The following is a 13,908-nucleotide window of genomic DNA, read 5'->3' on the forward strand; positions in this document are numbered from 1 at the left end:
TTGGCGGTCACTTGCTAAGTTCCTTTTTCAGAATGGTTTTGCCATTTACTGTTTTATTTATTTATTTTTCATGTTTATTTATTTTGAGAGAGAGAGAGCACAGGCATGCATGAGCGTGAGCAGGGGAGGAGCAGAGAACAAGGGAGAGAGAGAGAGAGAGAATCCCAAGCCAGCCGCATGCTGTCAGCACAGAGCCCAGCTTGGGGCTCAGTCTCATGAACCATCAGATCATGACCGGAGCAGAAATCAATATTCACACGCCTAACTGACTGAGCTACCCAGGCACCCTGCAATTTATTATTTTTTACTTTATTTTTGTTGTTTTATTAAATGTTTGTTCTTGAGAGAGAGGGAGAGAGAGCGTGAGTTGGGGAGGGGCAGAGGGAGAGGGAGACAGAGGATCCAAAGTGGGCCCTGCACTGAAAGCAGAGAGCCTGATGTGGGGCTCAAACTCACGGACCATGAGATCAGGACACTTAACCGACTGAGCCACACAGGCTTCCCTTGTTTTTTTATTTTTTAAAAATGCTTATTTAATTTTGAGAAGAGAGAGCATGTGAGCAGGGGAGGAGCAGAGTGAGAGAGGGACATAGGATCCTAAGCAGGTTCAGAGCTGACAGCAGTGAACCTGATGTGGGTCTCGAACTCACGAGCCATGAGATCGTGACCTGAGCCAAAGTCCAGTGCTTAACTGACTGAGCCACCCAGGCACTATTTTAAACCCATGATAAATAGATATCCATTTTTCAGTCAGGTTGGTTAGTTCAACACTGTTTTCTTCCATAACAGACAACAATTCAGCCATGAACATGAGGAAAACATTATTGATTTCTGTCCTTTAACCTCCATCATTACTCAGATTCAAAGTTATACATAAGAGTCTATCTTTGGTAAATGTTGTTTCTGGGAACTGTGCTCTTTAATCACACTCTGCCTAAGGGAAAGCCTCTTTACCACAGGACAGGGTTTCATAGGGTCCTTCCTACCTTCAAATTCTTGTCCTTCCTGGAACCTCAGAACGTGACCTTGCTTGCAAATAGGATCTTCGCAAATGCAATTAGTTAGGATGAGGTCAGGCTCGTACCTGTTAGGATGGCTATTATGGAGAAAAGCGAAAACAGCAAGTTGGTGAGGATGTGGAAAAACTGGAACTCTTGTGCATTGCTGATGGGAACATAAAATGGCGCAACCACTGTGGCAAACAGGTTGGCGGCTCCTCAAAAATCAAACATAGAATTACCGCCTGATTCGGCAATTCTGATTCTAGCCACATATTCAGAAGACTTGAAAGCAGGCACTCAGACAGATTCTTATGCAATGGTACGCACAGCAGCATCACTCACAATCGCCGAAGGATGGAAACAGCCCAAATGCCCATCGTCAGATGAATGAATTGACAATTGCACAATATACATCCAATGAGATATTATTCAGCCTTGAAAAAGATTGAAAGTGTGTCCCATGCTACCACATGGGGGAACCTTAAAAACATACTGTGATGAAATAAGCCAGACACAAAAGGTTAAATATTTGTAAGACTCCACTTATAAGAAGTTCCTAGGAACAGACAAATGGATAGAGACACAAAGTAGAACAGAGGCCACCAGGAGATGAAAGGAGGGCACATGGGAACTATTCTTTAATGGGAGTACACAGATTCAGTTTGGGACATTAAAAACGTTCTGGAAATGGATAGTGGAGACGATCGAATGCCAATGGGAATGTACTTACTGCTACAGAATTGTATACTAGAAGCTCGTTAAAATGGTAAGTTTTATGCTATGTGTATCTTAAGCGCAATACGAAAATAATGATGATAAGAGAAAAAAAGATGGAGAGGAGGCCCTTAATCCAGGGTGACTGGGGTCCTAAAGAAGAGAAGAGACTACAGGGGAGGAGGCCGTGTGACGAGATGAGATATACTGGGAAGACCTCACGAAGGTGGAGGCAGGCATTGCCGTGACGTTTCTAGAAGCCAAAGGAAGCCAAGGATTAATGGCGGCCAGAAGTGAGGAAGGATCCTACCCCAGAGTCTTCAGGGTGGACACGGCCCTGTCGACACCTTGAATTTGGACTTGTAGCTCCAACTGTGAGAGAGTCAATTTTTGTTGTTGTAGGCCACCCAGTTTGTGGTGCTTTGTTACCTCACCCCTGGGGAACTGATGTGTCCTATTTCACGTAAACATAAAAAAGAAGCCTTTGCTTTGGGAGGTTGGGGAAGGGGCAGGAAGGGAGGATCTCAAGGGGACACGCAGAACACCGTTTCCTGGGGCACCTGGGTGGCTCGGTCGGTTAAGTGGCTGACTCTTGATCTCGGCACAGGTCATGAGCTCAGTTTGTGAGATGGAGTCCCTTGTTGGGCTCTGCGCAGACAGTGAGGAGCCTCCTTGGGATTCACTCTCTCCTTCTCTCTGCCCCTCACCTGCTCACAGATGTGGGTGCTCTCTTTCTCTCTCTCAAAATAAATAAATAAACATTAAAAAAACAAGAGAGACAGTTTTCCATCCGTTCCTTTTCAAAAACCAGCTACATTTAACTCTTGTCGGATGAAATCCCATTGTCTATTTACGGCTTACTACACACACGGTAAACCTTATCTAAATGATATTTCTACTTTGTAGATGTTTAAGAGTTAAAAATGACAATATTTGCTTGATGGAATACTATGTTTTAGATGTTTAATATATGGAAAGGTATTTACAAAATATACTAAGCCAAAGAAAAGGTTACAAAAGCAACTTGATTCAAAACGTGAAGATGTATGTATGCCAGGGAGTTAACAGTGGATACTGTTTCCTCAGGAATTTTTCAAAATGTTTTTGAATGAGTTACTTTAGTAATCAGAAAAAGAAATTAATGTTATTACAAAATAACAAGTCAATGTCAAATAGTTGAGTTGATGGGTTGAAGTTAGCCTTTGGCTGGGGGGTTGGGGGTAGCTCTTACAAACTCTGAGCCAGGGGTCCAAGAGCATGCTACTGTCCATGGACCCAAGCCCTTGACATCTGGTTCACTCCCCTGGTGTTCCCCCCTCAGTCATCTGAGTTACGTGGAGATCTGAGGTTACTGGAGAATGCAGTCCTTCGAGGTTCCCCAGTGACCCCTGGGCTCAGAGCTTTGGAAGCAACTGAATTATTCTCCCACAAGAATGATGATGTTTCCGGGGCGCCTGGGTGGCGCAGTCGGTTAAGCGTCTGACTTCAGCCAGGTCACGATCTCGCGGTCCGGGAGTTCGAGCCCCGCGTCGGGCTCTGGGCTGATGGCTCAGAGCCTGGAGCCTGTTTCCGATTCTGTGTCTCCCTCTCTCTCTGCCCCTCCCCCGTTCATGCTCTGTCTCTCTCTGTCCCAAAAATAAAAAACGTTGAAAAAAAAATTAAAAAAAAAAAAAAGAATGATGATGTTTCCATGTTTAGAGACATTCTCTACATATTTGATTATTTTTCTTGCTGAGAATAACAGTCTCATTATTTAAACAGTTTAGTTTATATTGACAAATATTTATTTTACCAGGCACCATGTTAAATGTTGTGGAGGGTGGGGGGGGGGGCGGGGTAGTTTTGTGATCAGAATCATGAGATCTAGAATCCAACTGGCTGGAATTTGAATCCTGGCTCTCTAATTTCCTCACACAGTGAAATGGGCAAATTATTTAATTTCTTCTTCAATCTGCAAAATGGAGACAATATACTTAATCAAACCTAAGGTGCTTTTGATTAGAAGCAGACATTATTTACTTCTAAGAAAGACAAATATTACTCATTAAACTTTGACATGTTGCTTTGAACAATATCCCTGTACGGCGCATGGACTGGTTACACCGGCCTCTCGTGGCGCTGAAATTTCTTTCATCTAGGCCAGAAATCTGGCAATTTCTCCCACCTCCTGTTGCATTGTTTGGCAGGCAACGGGCAGTCCCTTTGTGCACATCTCAGTAACTGAAGATAACACAGCTTCACCTACCTGGAGGGGAGTTTTCTTTCCTTAGGTCCATGAAGCCCTTGGGGGTTGCTTTGCAAGAAGAAGTGTGATCATTTCTCTAAGAGCAAATTTCCAGCTCCATTTTCGTGATTTTCTGGGCTCACACATAGTCCCAACAACGCACATAGCTCAGGCGAAATGCAAACTTCACCAGCAACGACCAAGGCTGGGTATGCGGAGGCAAAGACAACTATGTGTGGGCTGCTTCTGGCCCATACTGATTGCAGAAGGCCATCAATTGTACGGTGCATCAGGATGCTGAGATGTTAGTGAAAGAAAAAAAAATTCTTTTAAATATATATTAGAATTAATTAAATCAGCGATACCGATACTTCCCTCTTGGAGTTTTGTGATGGTTACTTATGTGGTTATAACACAATCCCAGCTATCCTGAAGGGTGTAGGTCCTGAGGTTTAGATCTAAACTGGGCTCCAAAAGAACGAATGCTCTGTGATCGTTAAGTAAGTAGAACCCTGGGGCCCTCGCTTTCTTTCCCAGGGGATTTCTATATCCTCTCTCTGCTTCTTGGATCCAGCCACTTAGCAAGCATGGACCGACATTGTACAATCGGTGCTATGTAAAGGGCTCTCCAGATTCGCGGTCGGCATTCAACAAAAGCAAGTCCAGTGACCCGTGGGATGAAAATATTTGGAGCTCCTAAGCATTGCTCATGTGTTTAAAGGTGGACAGTGATCAGGGCGTCGAAAGAGCAGCTGAAAACAAAGCAGTCTGGGGAGAAAGCGGAAAGCACAAGGCCTTAAAGATGGAAAAACGAAAATCGGGGGCACCTGGCTGGCTCAGTCAGTGAGCACGCCGCTCTTGACCTCAGGGTTGTGGGTTCAAGCCCCACGTTGGCTGCAGAGATCACTTAAAAATAAAATCATTTTTTTTTTTAAAAGGGGTACCGGGGTGTCTCAGTCTGTTAAACATCTGACCCTTGATTTCGGCTCAGGTCATGATCTCATTGTTTGTGAGTTCGAGCCCAGCATCGGTGTCAGTGTGGAGCCTGCTTGGGATTCTCTCTCTCTCCCTCTCTCGCTGCCCCTCCCCAACTCTTGTATGTTCTCTCTCTCTCAAAATAAATAAATAAACTGTTTTCAAAAACCTTTAAAAAGAAAATTGGTGAATGAGGAATGAGAACTAATTTCTGACCCTTGCTTCTCCAAGTCTATTGGGCTGACATTTCCTTTCTATGTTTCCCTTTTAAGCACTATGAGAATCAAGGTCCTTCACATCCACTTCACAATTTCATCAAGGAGCAAATGGAAGCCTGGGAGGGGAGGTGACCTGAGGGACTTGGGTTCTGGTAGGTCCGTGGAGACTGCCCTCCCCTCCTCCTTTATTCGTTTCCCACACTTATCAATTGTTGTAAAATGTATTCTCAGATTGATGGAAATACCTAATTCATTGACAGAGACGTCTGTTAAACAGCACTCCTTCCATCACGGCCGGGGAGGAACTTGATAACTAATATACAAAGAAGTGCCTGGCATTTAGGAAAGAAACGTAAAGAAAAAAATTAAGAAATTCCGTAGCAACAACAAAAATATCTTTGTTGGTCAGGCTATAGTAAAAGGAAGACAAAAACACCAAATAAGGGACCTGAGCTTGTGTTTTTTTTTTTCCTATAAATAGACTTTGGATAAAAGGGCAAAGACATGAATTTTCCACTAAAATAATACTTTTAAGGCTGTTAATTACAGTAAAAAATGTGTTCTCAGATCAGAGTGACACAAATATACACATATGTGTGTATATATATGTGTATACATCATATTTACATATATTAAATATGTATTTTGTAATAAATAAATATGTTTTTATTTAGTGTTTAAAGGTCTAGAAATAAATATAAAAGCATCAGCATGGCCAAACACGGCAGTGATTTTCTAGACTTAAAGGTCTAGAAATTCTGCCAAAAGCCCCTTTCCAGTAAAAGCGGAGCCTCTGATAAGTTACAAACTTGTCTTGCTGATAAATTCCTCTCCCAGATGCTGACCAACTGGAAAAAAACATCGATCCCAGTGGAAGTCTGAGAAATTTGGAGGACAGTGACTCTGTCAGTAGCCAAGAAACGCTAGATGCCCAAGTAAGGTGTTTTGGGTAATACATCAGAGACACTGGCTGGTTCAGGCTTAACCCCAAGGGAGAAGTGGGTGAAGTTCAGGAGTAGGCCAAAGTACCCACAGAGGAGAAAGCCTGGGCGTCCCGATGGACCCAGACCAGGACCTAACCTCTCAGGCTCAAGGCTTTTTTGGTTTCTATTTCCCTGGGCTGCATGGCTTCCCATCTATTCTGTCAGGTTCTTCCAAACACCAAGGATTAGGGTGTAAGTGAGGTGCTCCGAGGGGAATGGCGAGGTCAAGAGTGCAAATTAGACCTCAGACCTTGTTCTGCCTCAAGCAAAGGCACTGGACTTTTGTGCTTGCGCCACTCAGTTGATGATTATAGTCTGTGGGGCTGGGCATGAGCATGGGGGAAGAATAGAAACTCCCAGGGGCTTCAGGCTCTCTAAATGGATGGGTGGCCCCAGTGCCCAAGGGCACTCCTCAGAGAGTCACTCACAGAGGCTGGCAATGGGCATGCTCAGAACCGGTGAAAGGAACCCACGGGGGTCTGGGCAGGGCCACAGCTGTGTCTGCTGTAGTCTTTCTGCTTCCTTCCCTTTGCCTGCTTCCTCCCCACCCCCACCCCCACCCTCTCTCTCTCTCTCTCTTACTCGCTCACTGCCCAACCTTCTCTGCTATCTCTTGCGTTTGGGTCAGGTACGGCTGCTCCAGGCTCTGTGTCCTATCACTTCCCATGAGAGTGCCTGGAAGAGACTGATAGTCTGCATCCCTGTTCCATCCTCCCAGGAGAGAGAATCTCTTGACTTAATTTGAACCAGGTGTCTCCACCTCAGTCCAACTGACTGTGGTCATGGAGCCTAGGAGTGCAGGATCTTAACGTGTGTGTGTATGTGTGTGTGTGTGTGTGACAGAGAGAGAGAGAGAGAGAGAGAGAGAGAGAGACAGAGAGAGAGAGACAGAGAGAGAGAGACAGAGAGAGAAAAATACTGGGGTGGACAGACCAACAGGTTCTCAGAAAAGCTCAGGATGGACCTGGCCAACTTCACCTTGGATCTCCTGGTCTGGGCTCATTCAACTACATACCTTGGATTTTAGGAAAACAGATGTCACAAATGTCCAGAGAGAAAAAAAATATGTCTGACTTCGAGGCCAGAGGCTCTAAAAGCTTAGTTGGTTCAAGAGGGATGGGGGCTTAACAAGAGCAAAGTTCTGGACAAGCAATTACAAAGGATGCTCGTTTTTTGAGGAAGAAATGGGAAGATCTTAAGAAAGTCGGGTGGTGCCTGGGTGGTGACATCAACACACACAGACTATAAACGATTGTGCACAACACGGCAGGGTGTTTACAGAGTCATGTCAATGACAGTTATAGAACGAAAATAACCAGTAGAAGGAATTCAGAGAACAAAATATTCAGGAGCCTTTAAAAATAGATATAATTGAAATAATAACAAAGAGGTAACTCACTGCTTGAGACTGGGGTGTAATGATAAATGACTAGCGTGAGAACACAGGCCTTTTCAAGACCTTTAAGTGGAGAAAGCAAGTTTAAAACAGCAGAGCCAGCGAGATAAGTGGTAAATATAGAATTATGTTTATCTTCATGCATTGAAAGAAAACAAGAGCAAGCTGAATGTTGAGTTTATGGGTAAATTTTTCTTCTTTTTTCCCCCCCTGTTTTGTAGACTATGAACTGCCACTGCCATTGTTTATATCATGAGAATAAAATTAAGTCAATGAGAGAAAAGAGTAGAACTATTTCAATTTAGTTTCTTTTCCTTTTTTTTTTAACAAGAAAATTTTCTAGTGGAACAGGGAAACCACACATCCTGAAGAGGGTACCAAGGTCTGGATGGAAGGGGAGTTAAGGGGCAATCTAGATGCTTTAAATGAGTTTAAGAGCCCAGGTCCAGGCAGATTATTCCCCAGAGCCTTGCAAAAACGTTACAATGATGTGCCTGGAACCACTGCTAGCAAACCAGACAAATTCAAGGCAGCTACAAAATGTGAAAGCAGCATCACCGAAAAGGTGAAGAAGCAAAGTTGCCTTAGATGAGAGTTGTTCCGGGAAGGCATCATTTGACCTTGGGAGGCAGCTGTTTCCTGTGCCCACCATCTTTGGGCAGCTGTTTCGCGATGCCCCATGATGATGGTATCATTGTGTCCTCCATGGGCGGGAGGCTGGGCAGGTCACAGTTCCTGAGGAAAGCTGGGTGGCCCCTCAGTGGACTACAAAGTAACCCCCCGCCCCCAATAACTAAAGCTGATCTAAAAAGGCAAGTCCTCTCTTGGCTCTTATGAGTAATTGTCGCAAAGGTCACAGGTTCTCATTTTACAAACAACCCAGGGTCACTTACACATAATCTATGTGTCAGGGTAATTTATTGGGGTGTTTCTTCTGACAGTCTCCCCCCCACCCACCATTGCACCAAGGTGAACCGGCTCTTTGTGCTTCCCCCACCTTTCCCACTAACCTTGTGCTCAGGGGAAGTTGTGCTCACAGGACTCTGCACCAAAAATGAAACTACACAAAAGATGTGTTTCTTCCTGGCTTTATTTTCCTAAAACCAGAGTTCATTGGAGAACCAATGTTCTCATTCTTTGAGGACACCAATGGGGAGAGGAGCACCGTGGAGACAAACGAAGGCAGCTGGAGGGATTTCTTCTTACCTATAGGAGCCGAGAGGTAAGAGATATGCATCTTTTGCACAAAGATATACGGTTGTCAGGTCATTTACTATCTGCCTCACTCACACTTGTGACTCTCCGGGGCAGAGACGGAGTCTTATGTAAACACATAAAAACATAGCAGGTGTTCTGCAAACATTTATGAATCAGAGAATGGTGGACAGCAAGGAAAAGGGAAACAGAGGAAATTGAAGTCAGTTTTGGAAGTAGAACTCTGGGAAGCAGATACTTAGTAAAAGACTGGAAGAGGAAAGGCAATCAGCTTGAACCCCAGGGGCCTGCATGAATAAAGGAAGAAGACATGTAAGGAGCAAGGCCAGTACCAAGAAGTAGCCTCACCAGTGAGAGACCTAAGGCGGAGGGCTTCTCCTGAACTTGCTCCTTCATTGGAAGGTGAAGAGTCTAATACCCTCAGCAGAAACAAATGCTGTTGCCACTATCTCCTTCTTAGAATTTCAGAGGAAAATAGGCTCAAAAGATTATTTGAATAAGCATGCTTCCTAAATTAGCTTATAGCAACTTTCCTAGAATTCCTTCCAGTGCTGCTTCTGTAATCCATGAAACAAATTCTGTATCTCAATTCCTGGTGACACTACTTCCTGGAGAACATACTTGGATTTATAGATTAAGACGATTACTGTGGATTAAGAGAATAATGGCCAGATCAAGAATGTCATGCTAATTAGGAGCAGAGCCATTTGCAAACCTAAAGAAACAGATATTAAGACATCCAAAGGGTGGCCCCAGCACGTGTGCCTCAGTGTCTCTTTGGAGAGTTGTTTGTTCCCCAAGTTAGGCCCCCAAGAAGGCTGCAAATGCTTGGGTAAGGAACCAGAGAAGGGTTATAGCTGTAGGGACTACTTTAGGAAAAAGAGCAGGTGTTTCCCTCCTCTCCTCATTAAGGAAAGCAGAGCTGGATTTGCTCTAGGGGACTTTAGAATGGGTAGAAAAACATTCTAGAGTCCTCATCCCATGCACAAGGCAGTGGTGGGGACTTCTGTTTATCAGGGTGAAAGAAATCTGCATTGGAGAGTGTTACACATTTAGCAGGTAAACGCGGAGTTGTTTCCATGATTGCTGTTTTAAGTGTAGGTTTAATCTTCCTAGCCCTTCCAGAAAACTACAGATAATAGGCATTAGGCTTGTGTGCTTAGGTCACAGACTAGTTGGGGACAAACTGGATTTACTGGTTCAGGAATCTCACCATGACTGATGTCTCTGCAGTGCAATGGGGAGCCACTGGAGGCTTTGAAGCAGAAGAGTGATGTGATCCAACCTTTATTTTAACTGGACCCTTCTGTTGAAAATCGATCAAGGGACTAAGGGTAGAAGTGAGAAAACCAACAGAGAGGCCATTGCAGTCATTCAAGAGAGAAGTGATGGTGTCTTAGACCAGGGTGGGTATCATGGAGGTGGTGAGGAGGTGTCAGATCCTGGATCTATTTTGACAGGAGAGCCAGATGGATTTGTTGATAATCAGATACGGGATGGGAGAGTGAAAGTGAAGTCAAAGACGGCCCTGGGGTTTTTTTGCTCGGGGGTTGACCAGCACGCTGGACCTCGGCGAATGGCACTGCCATTTACTGAGATGGGAAAGGCAGAGAGAAGCAGGTTTTGGAGGGGGGAAGTAAGAGCTGTTTTAGACAAATGAAGTTCGAGAGGCCTATTAGATATTATAGATGTTTAGTAAGCATTTGGATGTGGTCCAGACTGCAGAAAGAACTCTGTTGGAGATAATAAATTTGAGAGTCATCAATGCTGAATATTGATCTTACCAAAAATTACAATACAGCTGTACTGGGAGGAAGGTGGGAGGAAACAGTTTATGCGTGCATGGGGGAGGGCTATATCAGAAGGCAAGTCTTCATCTTGCACAGAAGGAACTCAGTGGTAAGTAGCTAATGGGGGGGGAAATCAAGAAATAGCTGTATAAGCATCACGAGAAGCTATTATCCGTATCACGTCTGCTCCGTATCCTTAAAATTTCCTTCCTCATCTTTTTTAGGATGGGTGTTTTTAAGAGTTTATTTTTCTTTCTTTCTTTCTTTCTTTAATTATTTGTTGTCTACCACATGGAGGCATTCAACAGCCATGTGATTTTTTTAAGTAATCTCCACACCCAAAGCGGGGCTCCAGTTCACGACCCCGAGATCAGTCAGATACTCATCTGACTGAGCTAGCCAGGCACCCTTTTTTTTAATCTCCTTTTTAACAGTTTTATCAAGACACGAGTCACAAACTATACAATTCATCCATTTAAAATGTACAGCGTGGTATGTTTTAGTATATTCATAGAATTGTGCAACCATCGCTACAATTAATTTTAGAATTTTTTTATTATGCCAAAAAGAAACCCTTTGCCCCTTAGCCATCAACCCTCAATCCCCTACCCCTCTCCCCCAGCCTAGGCAACCAATATTCTACTTTATGTCTCTATGGACTGGCCTATTCTCCATGTTTCATATAAACGGAATCACACGATATGTGGTTCACTTTGCTGGTTTGGGTTTTTTGATTCTCCTCTTCCTCTCTCCTAAGTTCTGTCTTTTCAAGCCGCCCGCACCCCCACAGCCAAGCTTCGGGTTCTTTGTTCCCTACTTTGCAGAAGCCCCTGTCATCACTCCTGAATTCAGCTGTTCTTAGAAAATCCTGCCTTTGCCGTGGCCCTCCATGACAAGAACATGCATACCTCCCTACAGCCCTACCAATGACTGTCATTCAGTGCTGTGAATGAATCGGAAACATTCCAGAGTATCTTGGACTGTGTTGCCTGAGAGCAGGGCTGCCTGATGATTTCAGGCAACATTCTAGGCAGCCCAATCAGAGTTTATCAGCAGCACCGTTTACCCTACTGCAAATTATAAGGCATAGAAAGTTTTTGAGGGGAAACTACATTGCAGTTTATATTTTGGATTGGATTCCACAGCCTTGTGAAACATTTCTATCCCACATTCTTCTTTTATACTTAAACAAGGGAAAGGGGTATTTTTTACATTGAGTTTTACAGACTCAACAATAGCGCTTTTGCTTTTAAAGCTCCATGGGTTACCTGTGACAACAAAATCTTTTTCCACACTGGCATTTGCTGGGGAATTGAAGCGGAGTGCTGAACCTGTTTTCAACACATGTAGGTATATCAGAGGATGTTCTCTGGATTGGTTCAAGAAGTGGCCATCATGTCCAGAATACTGTCTTCCTCATAAAAAAAAAAAAAATTAGAAAGAGTTTTGTTTTCCATGCTTACTACATTCAGATTTTAATCCTGTTCATCCAAAGGGGTTTCTCTCAAGCTTTCAGAGCATAATTTATAGCATTTTGCAAAGAAAAACACTTCTTCAATCCTTGCGGGCTTTTTCTATGCATTTATTATGTGAATTAGCTAACTACGAGAACTGAGAAATAGTCCCATTTATAATGCAAATATAACATTTGAATGCGCCCCCCCCCCGCAACAGCACAAAATTAAATAAAACATTTCTTGATTTAAGGTACTTAAAAAAACAAAGCTGTCAAATACTTCTTATGTTAAAAGAGGTGCAATAAAGATGTAAAGCAGACAAAGGACCACAGTATCTTGAGTCACAGCAAACAAAAGGAACACTCTACAGAATACACTTTATTCTAAGGAAAATCGGAGGCTATTGAAAGGCTTTTATTACATGAGTGACGTGATTTGATTTGCTGCGTGGAGAATCCATTGGAAGGAGCCAGAGTAGAAGCAGGGAGCCCAGGTGGAAAAATTACTTTGGTTGGAGAGACGCTTCTCGAGCTTCCATGTACATGCAAATCACGGGGTGAGGGGGGTGTGTCTTAGCAAACTTCTAGATGCATATGATACTCCTGGTCATGGGCCGCACTTTAAGTAGTGAGGTTCAGAGTAGGCAGTAACAGTAGTGATGGAGGAAATGGGTGGATACCCAAGGAATTTAGACAATAGGTTTCTAAGACTAGCTGATTAATCAGGAGAAGGAGAAACCTAAAAGAGGGGCCCAGGAATGTGTGATGCAGATGCCAACACAAAAAAATGCTGCAAGAAGGCACCATAGGCAACCACGTCAGATGCTCAGATGAAAAAACAAAAGACCGCAAATGGCCCATGAGACACAAGTGCCCACCTAAGTCACTGGTGAATTTAGCACGGTTCCGGCAGAGTGGTGGTGGTACCCTCGATGGAGGGATCTGAGAGGGAAGACTGAGACAAGGAACTAGAACACACTTTGAAGAAGGGGGTGGAGGTAAGGAGATGGTTGGGATGGTAGCTGGAGAGCATGTGGTATAGGGGGAAGGTTGTCTTTTATCTTTCAAAATAGAAAAGACATCAGTGTGTTTAAATGCTGACAGGAAAGACTGGGTGAAAAAGAGACCAGAGATCCAGAAGTGACAGAAACTGAGAGGTATCGTGAGGTCCCTGAAAACAGAAGAGGGTTGCAAGGAATGGACTTAGATGCAAGGAAAGGGCTTGTGCCATATTGTGGCAAGAAGAGAGGGTCAAGACCAATGTCAGTAGGTTTGTAGACATGGAGGTGAGAGATGAGACATCTGTCATCTGATGGCTCTGTTCTTGGTGATGCAGGAGGGAATGTTGTCTACTAAGAGCAATAAGGCAGAAGTAGTGTGCTGGGCTGTGAGGGGACCAGGAAGGATGACCATCCAGAGTAGAACAGGTGGTTCCCATGGAGGGCTGGGGGTCTGTATGCAGCGGGCGATTTCACACCCAGTCTGCGATTTGCTGCAGGTGCTCAGCCTCCAAGGTACAGGAGAGTGAAGGTGAACCTTTGGTCCATCTGGGGTCAGCCATTTGCTGAGTGAATGTGTAAGGAAAGTCCAAAGAGAAACAGAGTTTGGTTTAAGCTAGCGAAAAGAATGTTCTATAGGCTATAGGGCCTGGCACCCGGTAGGTTTACAAGAATTGTACTCATTATCACAGGAGAAGAGAGACAATTCCCAGCCTCTCCTCAGCCTCCCCCCAGCCCTCCACCCCTCCTCCAAGACCACCCTCACCTACATTCCCCACCCCCATGATATCTGTACTGAATATGAAGGTACTTTTGGAAGTAGCTGTGATACTTATTTTATATAATCATTTATTTTTCAGTCATTTTATGTGTCCCCACTTCATCATTATCTAAATGAGAATGCAGAGTCTCAGAAATCAGGTTCTTTGTTCAGTTGT

This window comes from Herpailurus yagouaroundi, unplaced genomic scaffold (genome assembly GCF_014898765.1).
Source record: "Herpailurus yagouaroundi ecotype Mexico unplaced genomic scaffold, PumYag 164, whole genome shotgun sequence".
Classification (NCBI taxonomy): Eukaryota; Metazoa; Chordata; class Mammalia; order Carnivora; family Felidae; genus Herpailurus; species Herpailurus yagouaroundi.